This window comes from Triticum aestivum, chromosome 6A (genome assembly GCF_018294505.1).
Source record: "Triticum aestivum cultivar Chinese Spring chromosome 6A, IWGSC CS RefSeq v2.1, whole genome shotgun sequence".
Taxonomy (NCBI): Eukaryota; Viridiplantae; Streptophyta; class Magnoliopsida; order Poales; family Poaceae; genus Triticum; species Triticum aestivum.
In genome coordinates, this window is record NC_057809.1 from 594861957 (window position 1) to 594886574 (window position 24618).

Consider the following 24618-nt stretch of genomic DNA (forward strand, 5'->3'; position numbering starts at 1 on the left):
TTGTGACTTAGAGTCATCCAGATCTGTGTCGAAGCTAGCGTCGACGTAACCCTTTACGACGAGCTCTTCGTCACCTCCATAAACGAGAAACATGTCCTTTGTCCTTTTCAGGTACTTCAGGATATTCTTGACCGCTGTCCAGTGTTCCTTGCCGGGATTACTTTGGTACCTTCCTACCAAACTTACGGCAAGGTTTACATCAGGTCTGGTACACAGCATGGCATACATAATAGATCCTATGGCTGAAGCATAGGGGATGACACTCATCTCTTCTATATCTTTTGCCGTGGTCGGGCATTGAGCCGAGCTCAATCTCACACCTTGCAATACAGGCAAGAACCCTTTCTTGGATTGATCCATTTTGAACTTCTTCAAAATCTTATCAAGGTATGTGCTTTGTGAAAGACCTATGAGGCGTCTCGATCTATTTCTATAGATCTTGATGCCTAATATATAAGCAGCTTCTCCAAGGTCCTTCATTGAAAAACACTTATTCAAGTAGGCCTTAATGCTGTCCAAGAATTCTATATCATTTCCCATCAGGAGTATGTCATCTACATATAATATGAGAAATGCTACAGAGCTCCCACTCACTTTCTTGTAAACGCAGGCTTCTCCATAAGTCTGCATAAACCCAAACGCTTTGATCATCTCATCAAAGCGAATGTTCCAACTCCGAGATGCTTGCACCAGCCCATAAATGGATCGCTGGAGCTTGCATACTTTGTTAGCGTTCTTAGGATCGACAAAACCTTCCGGCTGCATCATATACAGTTCTTCCTTAAGATAACCGTTAAGGAATGCCGTTTTGACGTCCATCTGCCATATCTCATAATCATAGTATGCGGCAATTGCTAACATGATTCGGACGGACTTAAGCTTCGCTACGGGAGAGAAAGTCTCATCGTAGTCAATCCCTTGAACTTGCCGATAACCCTTAGCGACAAGTCGAGCTTTATAGATGGTGACATTACCATCCGCGTCCGTCTTCTTCTTAAAGATCCATTTGTTTTCTATCGCTCGCCGATCATTGGGCAAGTCAGTCAAAGTCCATACTTTGTTTTCATACATGGATTCTATCTCGGATTTCATGGCTCCAAGCCATTTGTTGGAATCTGGGCCCGCCATCGCTTCTTCATAGTTCGAAGGTTCATCGTTGTCTAACAACATGATTTCCAGGACAGGGTTGCCGTACCAATCTGGTGCGGAACGTGTCCTTGTGGACCTACGAAGTTCAGTAGCAACTTGATCCGAAGTACCTTGATCATCATCATTATTTTCCTCTTCAGTTGGTGTAGGCATCACAGGAACATCTTCCTGAGCTGCACTACTGTCCCGCTCAAGAGGTAGTACTTCATCGAGTTCTACTTTCCTCCCACTTACTTCTTTCGAGAGAAACTCTTTTTCCAGAAAGGATCCGTTCTTAGCGACAAAGATCTTGCCCTCGGATCTTAAGTAGAAGGTATACCCAATGGTTTCCTTAGGGTATCCTATGAAGACGCATTTTTCCGACTTGGGTTCGAGCTTCTCAGGTTGAAGTTTCTTGACATAAGCATCGCATCCCCAAACTTTCAGAAACGACAGCTTAGGTTTCTTCCCAAACCATAATTCATACGGTGTCGTCTCAACGGATTTAGACGGTGCCCTATTTAAAGTGAATGTAGCTGTCTCTAGAGCGTATCCCCAAAATGATAGCGGTAAATCGGTAAGAGACATCATAGACCGCACCATATCCAATAGAGTGCGATTACGACGTTCGGACACACCGTTACGCTGAGGTGTTCCAGGCGGCGTGAGTTGTGAAACGATTCCACATTTTCTTAAGTGTGTACCAAATTCGTGACTTAAGTATTCTCCTCCACGATCTGATCGTAAGAATTTTATCTTTCGGTCACGTTGATTCTCTACTTCATTCTGAAATTCCTTGAACTTTTCAAAGGTCTCAGACTTGTGTTTCATCAAGTAGACATACCCATATCTACTCAAGTCATCTGTGAGAGTGAGAACATAACGATATCCTCCGCGAGCCTCAACACTCATTGGACCGCACACATCGGTATGTATGATTTCCAACAAGTTGGTTGCTCGCTCCATTGTTCCGGAGAACGGAGTCTTGGTCATCTTGCCCATGAGGCATGGTTCGCATGTGTCAAACGATTCATAATCAAGAGACTCTAAAAGTCCATCAGCATGGAGCTTCTTCATGCGCTTGACACCAATGTGACCAAGGCGGCAGTGCCACAAGTATGTGGGACTATCGTTATCAACTTTACATCTTTTGGTATTCACGCTATGAATATGTGTAACACTACGTTCGAGATTCATTAAGAATAAACCATTGACCATCGGAGCATGACCATAGAACATATCTCTCATATAAATAGAACAACCATTATTCTCGGACTTAAATGAGTAGCCATCTCGTATTAAACGAGATCCAGATACAATGTTCATGCTCAAACTTGGCACCAAATAACAATTATTAAGGTTCAAAACTAATCCCGTAGGTAAATGTAGAGGTAGCGTGCCGACGGCGATCACATCGACTCTGGAACCATTCCCGACGCGCATCGTCACCTCGTCCTTTGCCAGTCTCCGCTTATTCCGCAGCTCCTGCTGTGAGTTACAAATATGAGCAACGGCACCGGTATCAAATACCCAGGAGTTACCACGAGTACTGGTAAGGTACACATCAATTACATGTATATCGAATATACCTTTAGTGTTGCCGGCCTTCTTATCCGCTAAGTATTTGGGGCAGTTCCGCTTCCAGTGACCCTTCCCCTTGCAATAAAAGCACTCAGTCTCAGGCTTGGGTCCATTCTTTGACTTCTTCCCGGCAACTGGCTTACCAGGCGCGGCAACCTCTTTGCCGTCCTTCTTGAAGTTCTTCTTACCCTTGCCCTTCTTGAACTTAGTGGTCTTATTGACCATCAACACTTGATGTTCTTTCTTGATTTCAACCTCTGCTGACTTTAGCATAGAAAATACTTCAGGAATGGTCTTTACCATCCCCTGCATATTGTAGTTCATCACAAAGCTCTTGTAGCTTGGTGGGAGCGACTGAAGGATTCTGTCAATGACTGCCTCATCAGGGAGGTTAATATTCAGCTGGGTCATACGGTTGTGCAACCCAGACATCTTGAGTATGTGCTCACTGACAGAACTATTTTCCTCCATCTTACAACTATAGAACTTGTCGGAGATGTCATATCTCTCGACCCGGGCGTGAGCTTGGAAAACTAGTTTCAGCTCCTCGAACATCTCATATGCTCCGTGATGCTCAAAACGCTTTTGGAGCCCCGGTTCTAAGCTGTAAAGCATGCCGCACTGAACGAGGGAGTAATCATCAGCACGAGACTGCCAAGCATTCATAATGTCTTGGTTCTCTGGGACGGGAGCGTCACCTAGCGGTCCTTCTAGGACATATTGTTTCCTGGCAGCTATGAGGATGATCCTCAGGTTCCGGACCCAGTCCGTATAGTTGCTGCCATCATCTTTCAGCTTGGTTTTCTCTAGGAACGCGTTGAAGTTCATGTTGACATGTGCGTTGGCCATTTGATCTACAAGACATATTTGCAAAGGTTTTAGACTAAGTTCATGATAATTAAGTTCTAATCAAATTATGAACTCCCACTCAGATTAGACATCCCTCTAGTCATCTAAGTGTTACACGATCCGAGTCGACTAGCCCGTGTCCGATCATCACGTGAGACGGACTAGTCATCATCGGTGAACATTCTCATGTTGATCGTATCTTCCATACGACTCGTGTTCGACCTTTCGGTCTCCGTGTTCCGAGGCCATGTCTGTACATGCTAGGCTCGTCAAGTTAACCCTAAGTGTTTTGCTGTGTAAAACTGTCTTACACCCGTTGTATGTGAACGTAAGAATCCATCACACCCGATCATCACGTGGTGCTTAGAAGCGACGAACTTTAGCAACGGTGCACAGTTAGGGGAGAACACTTCTTGAAATTGTTGTAAGGGATCATCTTATTTACTACCGTCGTCCTAAGTAAACAAGATGCATAAAACATAATAAACATCACATGCAATTATATAAAGTAGTGACATGATATGGCCAATATCATATAGCTCCTTTGATCTTCATCTTCGGGGCTCCATGATCATCTTGTCACCGGCATGACACCATGATCTCCATCATCATGATCTCCATCATCGTGTCTTCATGAAGTTGTCACGCCAACGACTACTTCTACTTCTATGACTAACGCGTTTAGCAATAAAGTAAAGTAAGTTACATGGCGTTCTTCAATGACACGCAGGTCATACAAAAATAAAGACAACTCCTATGGCTCCTGCCGGTTGTCATACTCATCGACATGCAAGTCGTGAATCCTATTACAAAGAACATGATCTCATACATCACAATTCATCATTCATCACAACTTCTGGCCATATCACATCACATGATCAATCGCTGCAAAAACAAGTTAGACGTCCTCTAATTGTTGTTGCATCTTTTACGTGGCTGCAATTGGGTTCTAGCAAGAACGTTTTCTTACCTACGAATAACCACAACGTGATTTTGTCAACTTCTATTTACCCTTCATAAGGACCCTTTTCATCGAATCCGCTCCAACTAAAGTGGGAGAGACAGACACCCGCCAGCCACCTTATGCAACTAGTGCATGTCAATCGGTGGAACCGGTCTCACGTAAGCGTACGTGTAAGGTTGGTCCGGGCCGCTTCATCCCACAATGCCGTTGAAGCAAGAAAAGACTAGTAGTGGCAAGTAAGTTGACAAGATCCACGCCCACAACAAAATTGTGTTCTACTCGTGCAAAGAGAACTACGCATAGACCTAGCTCATGATGCCACTGTTGGGGAACGTTGCAGAAAATTAAAATTTTTCCTACGGTTTCACCAAGATCCATCTATGAGTTCATCTAAGCAACGAGTCAAGGGGAAGAGTTTGCATCTACATACCACTTGTAGATCGAGTGCGGAAGCGTTCAAGGGGATGGTGATGATGGAGTCGTACTCGACGTGATTCGGATCACCGATGACCAAGTGCTGAACGGACAGCACCTCCGCGTTCAACACACGTACGGGACGGACGACGTCTCCTCCGTCTTGATCCAGCAAGGAGGAAGGAGAGGTTGAGGAAGGCAGCTCCAACGGCAGCACGACGGCGTGGTGTAGTTGGTGCAGCAGTACTCCGACAGAGCTTCGCCAAGCACGTACGGAGGAGGAGAGGTGTTGGGGAGGGGAGGGGCTGCACCTTAAGTTGTGTCCAGCAGCCCTCCCCTCACCCGTCTATATATAGGAGGAGAGGGGCAAGGGGGCCGGCCCTCTAGGGGAAACCCTAGAGGGGGCGGCGGCCAAAGGGTGGGGGGCTTGCCCCCCAAGCAAGGGGGTGCGCCCCCTTTAGGGTTCCCCCCCCCCAACCCTAGGCGCATGGGCCCAAGGGGGGGCGCGCCAAGCCCACTAGGGGCTGGCTGCTATCCCTACGCAGCCCAAGTGCCCCCCGGGAGGGGTGGTCCCTCCCGGTGGACCCCCGGAACCTCTCCGGTGGTCCCGGTACAATACCGGTATGACCCCGAAACTTTCCGGTGTCCGTTTAACAACTTCCCATATATAAAACTTTACCTCCAGACCATTCCGGAACTCCTCGTGACGTCCGGGATCTCATCCGGGACTCCGAACAACATTCGGTGATCACATACTTGTCTTCCTGATAACCCTAGCGTCACCGAACCTTAAGTGTGTAGACCCTACGGGTTCGGGAGACATGCAGACATGACCGAGACTCTCCGGTCAATAACCAACAGCGGGATCTGGATACCCATGTTGGCTCCCACATGCTCCTCGATGATGTCATCGGATGAACCACGATGTCGAGGATTCGATCAAACCCCGTATACAATTCCCTTTGTCAATCGGTACGTTACTTGCCCGAGACCCGATCGTCGGTATCCCAATACCTTGTTCAGTCTCGTTACCGGCAAGTCACTTTACTCGTACCGTAATGCATGATCCCGTGATCAACCACTTGGTCACTTTGAGCTCATTATGATGATGCATTACCGAGTGGGCCCAGAGATACCTCTCCGTCATACGGAGTGACAAATCCCAGTCTCGATCCGTGTCAACCCAACAGACACTTTCGGAGATACCTGTAGTGTACCTTTATAATCACCCAGTTACGTTGTGACGTTTGATACACCCAAAGCACTCCTACGGTATCCGGGAGTTACATGATCTCATGGTTGAAGGAAGAGATACTTGACATTAGAAAAGCTCTAGCAAACAAACTAACCGACCTTTGTGCTATGCTTAGGATTGGGTCTTGTCCATCACATCATTCTCCTAATGATGTGATTCCGTTATCAACGACATCCAATGTCCATAGCCAGGAAACCATGACTATCTGTTGATCACAACGAGCTAGTCAACTATAGGCTCACTAGGGATATATTGTGGTCTATGTATTCACACGTGTATTACGATTTCCGGATAATACAATTATAGCATGAATAAAAGACTATTATCATGAACAAAGAAATATAATAATAATACTTTTATTATTGCCTCTAGGGCATATTTCCAACATATTATGCAGATTGAAGATCGCCGAATTGAAGAAAAGACAAGTCGGTGATATTGGGTTCGTTAACACATATCTCATAGATGCAACTGAGGTTGAACATCGTCCCGAAGATACCGAGGCCAACTTGCTACATCATTCAAAAAAAATGAAAACAAAGATATAATACTCTTTTCTTACAACTTCAAGTGAGTGTCACTGTCTTGTGCATATTCGGTTTCCCTTATATATTAGTCCAGGTTATAGTAATGTAATTGATGAGTTATGCATGCGTGCGCAGGTACCACTATATTCTCTTAGAGATTAGGCTTGAGCAGGGAGTAGTAACTGTCTTGGACTCTAAACGAAAAGATCCCCAGGAGTATGCGGACATGACTGAAATCCTCAAGTAAGTTAAATCGATCATTATCCACCATATCAGCAACTTTGTTCATTTCCTGATATCAAGTAATTTATTTCTTTGTCCGGCAGGGTTTGGAGAAAATTCACCAGAAAAGTTCCGGGACTGCCGAAGGAGCTGGAATTTAGACACCCGAAAGTAAGTACTATAGTAGCATGTTCCGCGCATCTCCTAGTGATTCAAGCGCTAGTTTCATCAATACCATTTAGCATTTTTGCTTATCAGTTTGATTGACCTCTATTTCTTGTAAAGTGGTTGTGGCAGGAACAATGGAATGATTTCTGTGGATACTACGTCTGCGAGTCCATCCGCCACACGACCTGTGAGCGGGGCGGGTACTCTGATAAACAATATGAAGTGTGTAAATAACAATATTTACAATTTTATTTTATTACCATCATTTGTGTTGAGTTTCACTCATTCATATATATATATATATATATATATATATATATGTATGTATTGACCCCCTTTTTCAAATTAGATGTTTCAGAAGCGGGATGAACTCCTAGCACCAGCTCGCATGCGAGCAATTCAAGAGGAATTGGCGGCATTCTTTCTTGACCACGTGATCACTGAAGATGGAGAATACTATGTGGATCATGAGTCCGTATAATTATATTTGTAAGAGATAATTATTGTATATATGTAGCCGGTAGTGTCGGATAGATATACGAGAACTTGTTGTTCGACCAATTTCTCGGAGAAGGAGAGGTGGTCAATATCACTTCTCTCTGTATGCATATATGTTCATGCAGGGCGATCTTCTGTTTCCTTCGTTTGCTTACTAGCTAGCTAGCGTGTCTAGTCCTCTCTATACGTATGTATAGCACGTAGCGTCGACCAAGCACGGACATAAGAGATGACACTTCTCTCTATTAATTATAACTAGCTAACACAATATATGAAACACCTAAATTAACCCCTCAAAACCCCCAACCCCCCTCCCCCTCATTCAAAAAAAAAACAAAAATTCCAGCCACAGAAATGCTGACGCGTGGTGGCCTATTGGTTCCGGTTGGTGGAACCAACCGGGACCAAAGGCCCTCCTGCTTGGGCTCAGCGCGCAGGCCACGTGGAGGCCCATCTATCCCGATTTTGGTTAGAACTGGGACTAAAGGGGCAGGGCATTAGTACCGACCCTTTAGTCCCGGTTCTGAAACCGGGATAAAATGCCCTTATGAACCGGGACAATAGGCCCGTTTTCTACTAGTGGTATTCTTGTGATAATATAACTAATATTACATTCCCCTCCTCCTGTCTTGATTGTTGATTGTTGTATAAGATGTACTGTAATCTGGGCACCTGAAATGCAGGCAAGAAGCCCGCAGTCTGAGTCGGGTTTTTGAACAAGAACCCTAGTTGCATCAAGAGTGACGACAGGAATTGGAGAGAAATAAACCTGGAAACACAGCAATTGTGGCGACAGCTTGTTGAGGCTACAACGGCGTGCAGACGGAACGCTGCTGGCCTCCATCGATGCGAGGCGTCCAAGATCCAGCGTATCAGCAGTGCGCAACAGTCTCGTCGTCATTGTCAAACAGTGTCTCTGGTCGTCATCGTCGTCTCACCAGCGTGCCGTCGTCGTCAAAATAGCCTGAACTGCTAGGTGGCGAGTGGCGACGGTGCCCGCAGGACGAACCGGAACTGCTTGGCGGTACATCCGTACATCGCCCGATCGCTGTACGCCGTGCCCTGTTCTTCTCTGGGCGCCACCGATCCATCGCGCGTCGCATGCGTTCCAGCGGCTCGTGCAGCGGACGATCGATCTTGGTGGCTCGGGTCGTGTTCGTGGCTGCCTATGCTCCCTAGGCCGTGCCTGGAGAGAAAAAGAAATCCTCAGGCGGAGTCCCCGTCCCCAACGAACAGGCGTAAAGAGTAGGTACCGCGCGGTTTAGTACCACCTCGGCAGCCGAGCCGCCTTGGGGCTGGAGGGGCGCCTACATAAGAAGCGCACAGGGCAACCTTGAAACTTACTTACCTGGACGGGGTCGATGGCCATCAAGAAGGGTCGTGGCTTAGATCAATGGCTTGCATTGCACTTGGCGAGCGCGTTGACCTATCATCTTTCTTGTGGGAGAGCGAACGTCATAATTTGTGATAGAGGAGGTACGCGTTCGCGCGGCCTCTACCAATTCTTATCTTTAAATTTTAGTTTTGTATATGTTAAATCTTTTTACCCGGCATTCTGATTGAGTTTCAAGACCATGCAAAATTATCATGGTGTTCTTTTGAAAACCCGTTGGATGTGGCTCAAAGGCACAATTTCATACTAAATTGGCAATATGTTTCCCTCGATTGATCGCTGTCATGGGCCGGGAGATATATTTGGATTTGAATTATGGTGAAATTGGATCGAATTTTTGCATATATGTTGCTTGGATTAATTTTTAATTTTGTGTAGTTTCTGTTTAACCCTGTTCTGCAGCATCCATGGCTAGATCTTTTCTCACTTGTGAAGTTACTTTTACATGGTAAATTTCTCTGCGTGTTACTCCTTAGGCTAGAGATCATCTCGATTTTGCACTGGTTTCCTTACAAAACACTCTGATCATATTTAGATAGTTACAACTATATATTTAGTGATGGTTTCCAATTTTGATGAGATGTGGATGAGATTAGTCCTTCTATTTGTAGCTGATCATCTTCTGTTATTAAGGAAACTTTTCCAATTTTAATTATAATATATGGCACTTCATAATATTTGTAAATTGCTTTGGTGCTCATATTCGACAAGAAACATTTCAAAACAACCAAGTGTTAGCAATTCAACACACGGTTTCAGCCTAGGGGCAGTACAAACATTTCAACACACAACTCATACCATAATCTCAGACTGCAAACTCTGACAAAAACTAGGCGGCTGATTCTGTGGGCAGTTTCCCAGAATCTGATTCTAGAGAATTTGCAGATGCAGCCATGAAGTGTGCCATGGGCATCGTACTATCTTCATGCTTTACAACCAAGAATTGGTCTTTAGTCTTGTCCATCCTCAACCAAGCTAGGGAACTAAACTGTCTTTATCCTTTACAACCATCGTATTGGCTTCATCCTTTACGGCCAAGAACACCAGTAGGGCGAGCAAGGGGCAACTGAGAGTCATAAGTCCCCAGTTAATGAACAGTTGGGATATCAAGGACGTCTTGTGCCTGTCCACCTGCCATGCAACAGTCGCCCCTGCACTTTGCGCCCCATTGTAGAATCCGATATACCTGCACACAAACACAAGTGCTGAAGAGTTTTATTGCCACGTTAAAAAAGATAGTTTTATCACCAAATCAACAAAGTCTTCTGCGGAGTTTATAATTCTTTCTTAAACGGAAGTAACACGCTATATATCTCAAGGAAGAACTTGCACATCTGTATCTACGAAAAAGAATTGAACCCTTTTTGACAAAAAAGAACAGACAAATTGTACTGTGATAGGTGAGGATTTAATTTCTTGTCCAGGTAAGTGAGAGGAAAAGGGCAAAGGAGAGACGAGAGAACAAGATTAGGAACCAAATATTAGGCATTTTCTTGCCTAACTTACTCGGCAGGTTAGGCATTTTGTACCCACCTTTATTTTTTGCGGGTGAAAAAAAGGCGGGTACGAAATGCCTAACCTACTACCTGCTCTCTCAAAGAGCAATGATCCAATAAAATAGGGACATTGAGTTAGAATTATTACCTACTGAGGACCCGTGGGTCATCTGAGAGGGCCGCAATGATCCAGTAGACGAGGCTCTGGAAGATGACGCCCATAGCTAAAAAAACAGCAGAAATGGGCCGGCGTACCGGCGTCCATCCTTGAAATCGATGAGGTCCTCCCACTTCCCGTCCTTGTATCTGAGTTGGTTGGCGAGGCCTCCTCCCCAAATGGCGGTGCTGAGTCTGGCGACGATAATCACCCCAATGAATCCCCTCTTCCTACGGCTCGCAAACCCAAAGTCGAGGAAGTAACCGATGCCGGCGGAGCCGATCATCCGTGCACCCCAGTAGAATACATTGTTAAGGCCCTGGGTGCGGAGTCCGCGGGGAGCACAAGAAGCATCTTCCAGTTGGTGAAGAGCTTAAGGATCTCAGCATCCTCACTGGCTACGGAGGAGTAGGCGACCCCCGCGACCTTGCTCCCATCGTCACGGGTGATCTTGCTAGGCGGTAGGATGAGGAGGGCGAGCGCGCTTCCGAGGAGCACGAACGCCATGAATGCGACGTAGGTGCCGTCGTTTACCGGCATCGCTGCCACGGTGGTAGTTTTTTTTAGCATCAGTACAAACACAAGCGCTCATATACATGCGCATACACTCATCCCTATGAACGCACACACGCACACCCTACCCCTATGAGCACCTCCGAGAGATTGAGCCGGCATATCATCTTGAGATTTACGAAGTCACCGTAGGCGCCTCGTCGTCGACGGGAACGTCTCCTCCCACTGAAAGCGCATCGCCGGAAATCCCGAAATAAATCCAGGATTAATGCGAGCACTAGGATTTGAACCCTGGTGGGTTGGGGAAACCACTGTCCACCTAACCAACTCAACCACAGGTTGATTCGCTGCCACGGTGGTAGTTGAGCGGAAGGGGAAGAGCCCCCCAAAGACGCCTCCGAAATTGTAGAGGCACCAGAAAATGGAAATGTACGTGCCGCGGCGGTTCGGAGGCGGGTAGGCGGTTATGATTGCACCCTGGGCGGCCCAAAGGAGGCCCGCGCCGGCGCCGAGGATGGCCCCTGCGGCTACCGGGAAGGCCATGGAGCGACGGTGGTTGTAGTCACTGTTTTGATTTTCGGCCGCAAAAAGTGGATTTCGGCCGAATTTCGGCCATCTCGGCCTGAGGCGAAAAGTATATGTAGGCCGAAATTGATGAAATTTGATAAATTTTGGTCAAATTTAAGTCAAATTGCAGTCAAAATTTGGTTAAATTTTAGCCGAAAGTTTTGAAAATGGCCGAAATTCGGCCATCTCGGTCTAGGGCGAAAAAAAGCTCAAACCAAAAATCAAAACACAGGTTGTAGTAGAGGAAGGAGGCGTCGTAGAGCGGGCAAGCGAGAGCGCCGAGGAGTAGGGTGGTGCGTGGGCCCAAGAGGTTGTGAGCCGCGCCGCCCAAGATGCCGAAGACGGCGAAGCAGGCGTAGAGGGCGGTGTTGGCGTTGTCGGCGACGGTGTGGTCAACCTGGCCGCCGCCGCCGATGCCCGAGAGCGCGTTGAACATGCCAGGGCAGCAGAAGCACACGAGGCCGATCAGGCACACCTGCGCCAGTGGGGAGTTGGTGCGGAGGAGCTCACACTTCACCGGCGACGACCGATGCCCCTCTTCCACCACCTCCGGCTGCGGCGTCACAACCGCACCAGACATTTTGGCCTTGTGTTGTGTACCAGCAATTTTGATAAACCCTACTGTCTTCAAGACAAATGGTACGGTCGATCTAGAACTTGGAGCTATGTAATGAGAGAACAGGCTTCCACAAATGGTGCTGAACTGACAGAACTGTACGTATGTATAGAGAGAAAGAGAAGCACACCCATAGAGCAGAAAAGGAAAAGAGTGAAAGAAAGAGCTAGGGAGTGAAAGTAGATACTGACTAGTCATGAGTGTCATAGAATGCACTGCGTGGACTTGACTAAGTTTTGATTTACAAAGCTATCAATTTGTCTCAACAAGCAACGCACAATTTAGTTTTCGTTTTCACTTTCTTCTACATTGTTCGGTTTCTGGTATGGATATTCGTGGCATATTTTTTCAGGGGCGCACGTCACACTACTATTGACGGATGTATATTCCTACATCTAACCGCCGTGATATACATAATTGGTGGCTTGAAAGTAACGGATTTATTAAAGCAATAAAAAAGTCACCTTTCCACAAAAGAGTTCCTTTTTCATTATTGTTCCTTCTTCACTAAAATATTATCTCTTCACAAAAAGATGTTCCTTCTCCATACAAAATGTATTTTTTTTCATAAAAAATGTACCTTCACAAAAATTGTTCCCTTCAGAAAAAGATGTTCCCTCAAATTGTTTCCTTCATAAAAGGATGTTTCTTCTTCAGAAAAAATTGTACCTTTTCTTCAAAAATTTCGTGTTAGATGTATATTGGATGAACTAGGGATGTAATTGTTTGGCCCGCAATGTAACTTTAACGCTCCTTAGTTAAGCCAGGTTAACTAAATTTTCTAAAATTGTAGGTCATTTAGTTGAACTAAAAAGGGGTCGGAAAATAGCCTAAATGTACAAATTTGGACCCGTAGGATGGACAATTCTAGAAATAAACTTTCCACCAATATGGTCTTTGCGGATATATGCTCATCACAATTGATACTGTTTTAAGGTAACCACCTATGATAATGTCATCACTGACCAAGGTGATGCATTTCGAACAGGTTCTTTTTAAGTAGTTTTATTAGAAATACTTTTTTATGGGTAGAAATGTTTAATATTTAAGTTACTCATCTAGGTCCGTCAACTCTTAGTCTTACAACCGAAAATATCTGTGTACTACAGACAGTTCTATTTATATTTTTGTGGAGAATCAAATGTCTTTATCAAAGATATATGTTGTGCCCTCGCAAAAAAATATATATGTTCTCGACAACTAGAATATCAAGGCTGAAGACTTGAATAATCTTACCTGTGTTTTGTAGCCAGTAACAATTCTAGAGACAGGTACGGTCACCGGGCAAAATTACTGTTCTGGCCTATAAGGCTAACTAAATCCTGATTTGACCTTGTTTCGAAATAAATTTCGTTTCTGACCTTTTTTGGTGACGCCAAGATCCCGGGCGTCTAGGTTACGAAGCAGACGCCAGGGGCCCTAGCGTCTGGCCCCTGGCCCGCACTGCCCGCCTGCCCGTTGACCTGCTCACGTGGCAAACGGGCCAGACGCCAGGAACCCTGGCGTCTGGCCCTGGTAACTGGATAATGCCGCGGGGCCAGCCCACCCACCCATCTGTTCTTCTCCCTGCGGCGCACGAACAGAGGGGGTTATCTCCTTCGCCCCTCTTCTCCCTCACACCAATCCCCCCCTTGATCTACTTCATCCTCCACCCAAATTTGTGGATCTGAGGCCCCCAAGCTTCTTTGAGGTATTCTCCCCCATTCCCTCCAACTTGTTTTGCTTTTCCCCTCTCTTGTTGGATGCATTATTTCACATTAGGTGATGTTAGATTAGTAGATGGTTTCTTTGTTTTAGGAAATAGTTTGTAGTTGATAGATGATTTGGTAGGTAGTGTAGTTGGTAGATGTTTGTAGTTGTCCACCAATAGACATAGTTTATGATTTTTTTTGAATTATAGATGATGTATGCATGTGCTAGTAAATTAGCTATATGTTGAATATATAGATGGCATAATCTTTGTTTGAATCTGAGAAGACAACTTTGGCAAGCAAATATATTTAGAAAAAATATTATATGTGTGAAGTGGTATGACGATATAGTTGAATATATAGATGGCAATTTTTTTTTTTGCAAAAGAGATGATGAAATTTGATTATTGTGTGTGACATGATTTGTTCAATAGAATGGCGGATGATGATTATGAAATTTATTTGATGGTGAAATTTGGTACTCTAGATGATATGTGTGCATATGTAGAAGAAAGAAATGATGTGGTTATTTTTGAGAAGAATGGTGTTTTCATATGGCATAAACTTGGAGAAGGAAATTGTTTGATATTGTTCATGTATTCATAGATGTTTGTGATTTGTTTTGTAGGATGGCGGATGGTGATGGACCTTGGTATGACGGATTAATCGATGAGTGGGATAAGAAGCATCGTGCTCGTGCCATTGAGAATGGACAGGTAAGAAGCAAGAGTGGGTCAATTTTCGTTGTTTCTCATTTGTGTTCTTGTATTGATTACTAAAACATCACTTTATTTGCAGGTTGTAGTTGCTATGCGCATGAGGGGTCATTCCGCTGATGACTTTGATTACGACCCGCGGTATGAGCCTTACATTCGGAGATTGGGTCTTCTCCCATTCGTGTTACAGTTTAAGCGACGCACTCCGCCGGTGAACCACGCGACGCTGACCGCACTTGTGGATCGTTGGAGGCCGGAGACTCACTCATTCCACCTTCCATGTGGGGAGATGACGATGACCCTACAGGACATGGCTATGATAAGCGGCCTTCCTATCAACGGACAAGCTGTTACCGGTCGTGTCAGCGTGGGTAATTGGCGAGAACGGACTGCCGATTTAATTGGCGTTCAGCCCGAGGGCCCTCAGGAAGGCAAGGCCGATACCGCGAAAGTGAGGCATTCTTGGCTAAAAATGGTCAGAGGAAACACCAATCCGTGCCCTCAGGATGCCAATGACGTGGTTGTGCAGCAGTACGCGCGGGCCTATCTTTGGTATGTACTAACCAAGGTAGTCTTCTCAGATGCAACCGGGAACTCAGCCCTCTGGATGTTCTTGGAGCTACTCAATAACTGGGATACCCAGTATAGCTGGGGTTCGGCCGCACTAGCGTATTTGTATCGTCAGGTAAGAGATATTTGCAACCATTTATCTTGCATTTGTCATGCGCCTCCATATCTAACATGTTTGTTTGATTGCAGCTTGACTTGGCGTGTCGGAGGAAGGGAGATACATCCTCATTGTCTGGGTTTGTTTGGAGCCTATCCGTGTGGATGTGGGAGCGGATCCCGGTTGGACGACCCGGATTCAAGAACCCCCTCATGGCAAACCCACGGGGTAATCATGACGGGTTGCATGATGATGATCCATATCGGCGCCCTATGCTTGCTTACTATTGGGAACAAGTGACAGTCTACACAGGAAGCTCGCATGTGCGATACAAGTGCTATATGAACGAGCTGGACACCTTGACTGCTGAGCAGGTTTTGAGAAGTTCGATGAGATAAAATTTAGTCAAGAATGAAACTTGTAGCTAACAATGTATCTCTTTGTTTTGCAGGTATATTGGTTGCCTTATGTGGAAGATCGTGACTTTGATCTTAATGAGATGTGCACGCGTGATAGCCATCTTTGGCGGGCGAGGTGCCCAATGATATGCTTCTTCGCAGTCGAGTGGCACTTTGTAGACCGTGTGGCAAGACAATTTGGAGGAAGACAAGGTATTCCAATTGAGGAGAGCAAGGAGGAAATGCTATCTCTGCATCGGTAAGCAAGCATGCCTTGAGTATGTAGTAGAGCATTGAATAAGTCAATGTTTGCTAATGCTTTGTCCCGTGCATCATTTGTAGGTTCGATCGAAGGAACAATCAGGATATATCGGATTGGGCAAACAAACACCGTGCATGGATAGAAATTTGGAATCAAAGAGACACACTAGTGCAATCAGAGAATAGACCTCACAATTAGTTAGCATATCAGAAGTATCAAGTGTGGTATGCGGATCGTTACCGGTTAAAGCTGAAGCTAGGTTGGACTCACGAGGAGTGGTTGGAGTTGGTGTCTGAAGAACCGGAGTTGGCCATCTACAACACACAAATCTCTTAGTAGCTAACCTATGATAAATTAAACCACGAGGAAAACAAACTAGGGTTTTCACAAAACTATGATACATTAAACCAACCAAAAGATAGGGGTGGAGTTGATTTACCTTCTAGTTTCGAAATCCTGAAGATCCAACAGTGAAACCGGACCGATTCGTGAGAGATTTGAGGGGGGTTAGGGTGCTGGATGAGGGAGTGACGTTGGCAGGGCTAGAGGTGAGAGTGGGTGGATATGAATGAAATGAGAGGGGTAGAGGTGGAGATGAATGGATGAGAGGGGTAGAGGTGGGCCCAAAGAATCTTATCCACTCGAATCTTATCCATCAGACAGATAACTGCAAAAATGCTAGGGACCCAGACACCATGGACCTTGGCGTCTGGGTGTCCATCAGACACATCAGGCATTTGTCTGGTCTCCTGCGTGAGCAAAATGAGCCAGACGCCACGGTCCTTGGCGTCTGGTTGTGGGAGCCAGACGCCATGGTCCCTGGCGTCTGGGGTGTCCATCAGACACATCAGGCATTTGTCTGGTCTCCTGCATGAGCAAAATGAGCCAGACGCCACGGTCCTTGGCGTATGGGTGTGAGACCCAGACACCATGGTCCCTGGCGTCTGGGGTGTCCATCAGACACATCAGGCATTTGTCTGGTCTTCTGCGTGACCAAAATGAGCCAGACGCCATGGTCCCTGGCGTCTGGGGTGTCCATCAGACACATCAGGCATTTGTCTGGTCTTCTGCGTGACCAAAATGAGCCAGACGCCATGGACCTTGGCGTCTGGGTGTGGACCTGGTGTTTTTGCACACACACTAGTGTCTGTTGTTAATGTTTTTCCTTAGCAACTTATTGCACACAATGTTAAATATGAACAAAGCATGCTAGTCTCAACCAAAAATATGAACAAAGCATACTAACTAGTCTCGAATGACGAACATAGTTTGCACATAATCTCAAATAGTCTCGAATTACAAGTTCATCACACACGATGTGTCGAATGACATAAATAGTTCATGATCACGCAAGGTCTCGAATGACAAGTTCATCACACACAAAGTCTCGAAAGTCCATCATCGATGTCGGTGCCTTTTCCATTTGTCTACTGAGTAGTACGGGGCCACTTTCCCTTCTTGTCACGTGCCTCGTCCTCCTCTTGTGCATCGCGAGCCCTTGCAAGTTTTCTTGCCCTCTCTTCTTGACGAGCCTCCTTCTCTTTGCATGCCCTCTCTTCCTCACGCTTCTTGCACTCACGAGCCTCCTTCTCACGACGCTCCCGCTCCAATCCCCGTGCATAGGACTCCTCGAATAGGCGCTGCCTCCGTAACCAATCTCGACGTTGGTCCTCTTGGACATCTTTTGGTACCTCATGATCTATCCAAGTGAAGTACTTGCAAAGTGGAGGAGGGGACTACATATAAACCATGTTTTTGTTAGACATATGAGTGACAACTTGTTGATGTTTTTTGTATGTACACCTAACATACCGGTGGTATGTCATATGCGTTAGTTGGCCTTCGACGATCATGTGCATAGTTGGGACACACGAAAAACCTTCTACCTTTTGTCCATGACTTGTTGCGGTCAGTGGACACCTTCAGCTTGCAAACATCACCACACCAACATGATGGTGTGGGCACATCCTTCTCCTTCTCCTTGTCCAAACTGGCCTCCATCCATGTCCTCTTGGTCCGCGCACGCTGGCCTCGTCCTGAAACCGGATGAAGCCATGCCTACAAAAAGAACAATTGTTAGCACAAGACATAAAGAGAGTAAATGCGTAAACACAGTAAATGAATAAATGCTAGGAATTGTATGAACAAATAATATACCATTATTATTAGATCAACCATCTGGATTAAGCAAATAACCGAAGGCCGATCCATTATCAACCATTCCTCTACGACCACCACCACCTCTAGCACTTGTGCTTCCTCTCGGACCACCACCACCACCTCTAGCACTTGTGCCTGCTCGGCCACCACCTCTAGCACTTGTGCCTGCTCGACCACCACCTCTAGCACTTGTGCCTGCTCGACCACCACCTCTAGCACTTGTGCTAGCTCGACCACCACCTCTAGCACTTGTGCTAGCTCGACCACCACCTCTAGCACTTGTACTCCCTCTACGAACACTAGCACCTCTAGCACTTGTGCTTCCTCTACGACCACCACTACCACCTCTGACACTTGTGCTTCCTCGACCACCACCACTGTCACCTCTTCCACCTCGTTCACCATCGGTGCCGCCTCCACGACTTGTTTTTCTTTTTTTGGTTTTCTTATTCTTGCATGTCCGCTCATTAAGTCCCCCTTCACCGCACACCCCACAGTTGATAGTGTCAGGAGCCTCCATGAAATGACCGCTACCAAATTGTTTCATGCCAGTGTATCCAGCCAGGTCATCCATATCACCCCTAAACCTCTTAGTTCTCCTTCTACCCTTCGTCTCCACCTTCAGAAGAGGGTCTGGCCTAATATGAGGGCCATGGTACTCAGGCCACTGTGATTGGTCCAAGAAAGGGTGAAATCTTGGCGCCCATGTCAACCTAGTAGCTTCCACATGGAACTCTTGCATCCTCATGGTTTTTTCCATCATTAACATGTATGTTTCTCGCCTTCGCCGCCGTTATCAAATGCGAGCATGGCCAATGATACTTACTAGGCCTCTCGCACTGGCACCACCGAGTCTTCAGTTTCACCTCAAATGCAGCACCACCATATTGTCTACCGTCTCGTGTTGTGCCACCTGGCTCATCAATTTGATAGATCATTTCAAGTCTATCGAATATGGTAACTTGTTGCCGTGAAGACTTGCTTGCTTGTAACTGCAACCATTCATCAACCTTTTCCGGATAATCCTTTTTTTCACCTATCCATTTTGCAGTCTCTTCAGAATGCCTCTGAAAGTACTCATTAAGCTTGAAGAAGGTGTACTCCACTATTGCAGTCATCGGCAATGCACGAGCACCCTTCAACACATTGTTGAAACATTCTACGAGATTGCTCGTCATGTCGCCATATCGCCAACCACCATCGTCATGAGCGCGTGCCCACTTGTGCTTCTCGCTTAAATTCCTAGTTAAGAACTCTTTTCCCCCTTCGTTCACCGCTGCAAAGAGTTTGTTGTACCGAGCATCGAAACCTTGGGTGGTGAAGGCCACACATACATGGGTAAGGTCTTTGCTGAGCTCCTTGCTCTTACATGCCCGGTAAAAGTTGGCCACGAAATGCCTCATGCACCATCTGTGGTGAAGCTTTGGAAATCCTGGAATAACAATGTCCATTGCCTTGAGTATGCCATGATGCCGGTCCGATATGATGCATACCTCCCTAGCCCCAATCACGTTGTGCCTAACATGACCCATGAACCACTCCCAGTTGTCTTGGTGCTCGGAAGGCACCAAAGCAAATGCACACGGCAACACGTTGTCGTTTGATGAGTGCGCCATTGCTACCATTAGTGTGCCCTTATATCTACCGGTTAAGAACGTGCCATCTATAGACAAGACCGGACGACAATGCTGAAACGCCTCCACACATTGTCCATAACTCCAAAAGGCACGGTGGAACACTCCCTCGTGATCCTCGACCACATGAAACATGCCCGGGTTCCTATGTGCAATCACGGCCAACAACCTTGGGAGCTGGTTGTATGCTTCTTCATAACCACCATACAACATCCTAATAGCATTTGCCTTTGCCTTCCATGCCTTCCCATACTTGACTTCATAACCAAATTGTTTTTTCACCGTCCGCATGAGAAACCTCACTTTCACAGTGGGATCAAAGGCTATGTCTTTCATCCATTTGTATCCGAGATACTCAGATGTGAGTTGACGGTGTGTCTTTCTAAGTCGTTTCGATGGCGGTTTGCATCTATGAGTGGTATCACAACTTTTCAACACCCATTCTTCGGTTTCTTTAAGCTTTCTTGCACGAACCTTCCATGTGCATTCCTTTTGCTCACACACCACGGTGTAACGTAACTTCATGTCGGAGTTCTCAACATAAATTGGCCTATGGTTTCGAATGGCATAGTCAGCCAACCAAAACTTCAGCATAGGCAAGCTCAGAAACTTCAATCCTTTCTTCAAATAAGCATTCTCGTCCTCATTCTCCACCCTTGGTTCTCCTGGATCCGGGCATGGTGTTGGCTCAAATCGCCGTCATTCTCATTCCACCGTCAACAACAGCTTTATGGGCAAGGCTGAGATCTTTAAACAAGTGAGTTCTTTTTTGTAAGCCCGTCAGCTCAAAGTGGATTTGGTTCTCCTCCTTTGTGAATCCATCCTCGTCCAACTGTTCAACTGGACCCTCCGCATCCGAGTCATACGCATATTGACGCCTAAAAGGCAAGTCACGATCCATGTCCTTTTGCGCTATGTACGCATCCAAGTCACCAACATCATTACCATGAAACCCTTCCTCTTGCTCTTCGTCGTCATCATAAACATCTTCACCCTCTTGAATTACTTCGTCACTAGCAATCACCTCAACTTCATTTGCTTGGCTAGTTGGTGGTTGGCTAGAAGCATTGGGGGCATACAACTCAACCTCATTTGCTTTGATAGATGGTACACGGGGACGTGGTGGGGGATAAACATTGGGGGCATCAACCACAACCCTATGCTCAACAAGTGGCACCATTGTCCTCTCGCTCATGTCATCCATTGAGGAAGAGACATGCCGGTTCAAATCAATGGTAAACCGAGGAGATTCAACCTTGGTGGCAAACAATTCAAGTGACTTGTCTTCCGATTGGGATACTTTTTCCTTGTATACATCCCAATGCAAATCCGAGGTGATAGGCATACTTTTCAAGCGAGATTTGGCTCCAACTCCAACATCATACCTTCCTATTAACTTAACATCAACATTGGTGTCCATCCACTCTAAGACTTGTCTCACTTTTGCAACAACATCCTCATAGCTAGGGCTTGTATCAAAAATCAATGGTTCCTCACCCGTGTTGGCATTGTTACTCAAGAATGTCTCCTTGTCCATGTAATGAACATTAACAAGTCTCTCCATCTAAAAATAACATGAATGGATTTAAGACTTCAATGAGAATTGGTGTGTTTATCCAAATACATCTAATTCTATCCAAATCATATCAAGACTAAATTATTGGTGATGTCCACAAAAGTATCACTAATTAACACACACTAAGCAAAGTTAACCCTAATCACTAACTAACCCTAACCCCCAATCTTTATACTCAACAAGCATATATTCCTACTACACACCATGCATAGCACTATATTATCAAAGTTAACCAAGCCATTCACACTAACATAAGGGAGAAAACATGAACTAGGGTTCCACCAACATGTATAAAATGCAACCAAAATAACAAGATTTGACAAAAAATAATTGGATGATTTGGGGGAGATTAACAAGAGCAACAAAGTGATGGAAAGATCCACCTAAGGGATGTACCTTTTGGAGAGGATTTGAGGGGGGGCTTGAGGGGTAGGAGAGAGTGTGAGAGCTCCAAGTGTTCTTCAAGCTCGGGTTGTGGATTGGGGAAAGTGTGTGGGGTGGGTCCCACACACTTTCCCCAAGGGTTATTCTGTTACCAGGGCCAGACGCCAGGGACCAGTGCGGGCCAGGGGCCAGACGCCAGGGTCCCTGGCGTCTGCTTCGTAACCCAGACGCCAGGGATCTTGGCGTCACCGAAAAAGGTCAGAAACGAAATTTATTTTGAAACGAGGTCAAATCGGGATTTAGTTAGCCCTATAGGTCAGAACAGTAATTTTGTCCACGGTCACCCATGTCGAAGAGGAAGACAAGATATTTTATCTCAACAGCATTTTACGGAAGATTCTTCCTGCCCACCACAATATGACGTCAATTTCCTAAAAACAAAACGACGTCGTATTAACCCACAGACTTGGAGCTAAAGACTTGAATAGTCATATACTTGAGTCTTGACTAGTAAATATGCCCGTGCGTTGCAACGGGGAAAACAAATCCTCACATGCGTGTAGCAGCCCATCCATATTGTCACTTCTCCTCTTCGTCACCATCGCCAATAGTTGTCAATCATCCATCAATTAACGTCGACCATGATCAATCCCAAGGTGAGCTTGGTCATGACATTGTAATACACCATTTTTGCGAGCCCACTAATTCAAGACGAATATGGTCAATTCCATGGTGATGAGTTTGGTCATCGCACTGTAGCACGTCGTTCCCATAGAAGAAAGGCTAAAAAATAAAAGGAAAACTAAATGTGTATGTACAGCTACACTATTGGCCCACCCTGGCCCAGTGGGCTAGGTCCGCCACTGTCTACGGACAATGATGGTGTTTGCTGCGGTGACGAGAGTAATAGAGGACAGGTGGAGGTTGCACCATGCGTGCATCGGCACAAGCACAAGGACCATATATCCAAACCAATGCTAGATGCAAATTGCACTTATATAATTCACTTAATGTACGATATAAATAAAGCATGTATGCAAATAGGTAGGTCGCCAGTTGGTTGCCGAGGATTGATGTTGTGATTGCCGGGTCGACTCCAACCCACACATCAATTGTTTAGCAGATTTTTTTAGCCAAATTGTTTAGCAGATGGACATTGGTGGAGCAAACTGGGCTGTTGAAGAACATGCTCATGTTTGGCCCAATTGAGCGATGGACCATACGGCGAGAAAATCGCAAAAAAAAAAGATATATGTTCTCGACAACTAGAATATCAAGGCTGAAGACTTGAATAATCTTACCTGTGTTTTGTAGCCAGTAACAATTCTAGAGACAGGTACGGCCACCCATGTCGAAGAGGAAGAGAAGATATTTTATCTCAATAGCATTTTACAGAAGATTCTTCCTGTCCACCATAATATGACGTCAATTTCCTAAAAACAAAATGACGTCGTGATGTAGGGTAGAACCCTAGTGGCCCGATTTTTCACGAGAGGAGCGGATCCCGCGAAGAACACGATGAACGCGAAGAGGGGAACGAGGAAAAACGGGAGAAAACACAAGAGGAACACTCAAACTAACAAGAACAAGTCACACATGTGCTAGATCCTCGGGTACATAGAACGATACACGAATCCACGGACAACTAAGGACGATACAAAAGGGTAGCCGATTCTTCTCCGAGATGAGGTCTTGAATCCACAAGGGGATCTTCCCGTAAAGGGGTCTTGAATCCAAGGTGGATCTTCTCCGTAGAGGGGCCGCGGTCACTCTTGGGGAGATGATCCGTATGGATGAGCAAAAGCTATCCTCACATATGAGCTACAACTTTGCTAACCCTAGAAAGTTGTACGGGATAGAGTATATATAGTCTAGGTAACGAAAGGGTACACGGGCCTCGGCCCAAGTGGCTGCGCGCAGGCAGGGCCGAAAGTTCCGGGCTAGGCCGGAAGTTCCGGGCGCCGGAGGTTCCGGGGAGGGTCTGGCCTAACCAGAGAGTTGGCGCGGTGGAGAGGTGCTGGCGTCCGGGGGCCGGAAGGTCTGGGCAGGCCGGAGGTTCCGGGCGCCGGAAGGTCCGGGACGGGGTCCGGGCTAACCCGAGAGTTAGCACGCCTGGGCTGGACGAGGTCATCGGTTGCCGGAAGCTCCGGGTCGGCCAGAAGGTCCGGGGGCCGGAAGTTCCGGGCTCTGGCCGGAAGTTCCGGGTTGTCCAGAGTGTTGACGCCTGTCTCTTCTTCTACAGTCCTCAGCTCCGAGTCTTGAGCGTTGTACCTGGTGACACATAGTATCTCGGACTTAGGCAGTAGCCATGTCTCACTTGAAGAGGGGGAAAACTCAAGTAGGAGTGATGTCATCTCGGATTGAATAGCACGCGCCCTAGCCCTTGTCATTGGTCCACTTGGAGCTTGGATAGTTGAGGTGGCGTCCATGTGGATGGTCGTGGGATGCTCCGCATCATCTCCCCTCCCTTGGGGAAGATCCGTCCTCGGATCGAGTTCTTCATCACCATGGAAGGGAGAGAGATCTTTGATGTTGAAGATGTCGCGCACGTTGTATTTGTCCCGTGGGAGGTCGATCTTGTAAGCGTTGTCGTTGTAGCGTGCGAGCACCTTGAAGGGTCCATCGGCTCGAGGTCAAAGCTTAGACTTGCGTTCTTGTGGAAAGCGCTCCTTGCGAAGGTGTAGCCACACGAGATCACCAATGTTGAAGACCATAGGTTGCTTGTTGACGTTGAACTTGGTCGCAAGGCGTTGTACTTGGCGCTCGATGGTGTTTCTTGTAT

The 24618-nt window shown here is 46.2% G+C and overlaps 1 non-coding gene and 1 pseudogene across 1 annotated transcript; one reads left to right on the forward strand and one right to left on the reverse strand.

Moving 5' to 3' along the window:
- Nucleotides 1-8946: 8946 nt before the first annotated feature.
- LOC123132899 (U1 spliceosomal RNA) lies at nucleotides 8947-9105 on the forward strand. The gene has a single exon (XR_006465121.1). It is a non-coding gene; the product is annotated as a U1 spliceosomal RNA (small nuclear RNA).
- An 869-nt stretch (nucleotides 9106-9974) lies between these two features.
- On the reverse strand, nucleotides 9975-12416 carry LOC123129773 (UNC93-like protein 1; annotated as a pseudogene).
- Between the last annotated feature and the right edge of the window lie 12202 nt (nucleotides 12417-24618).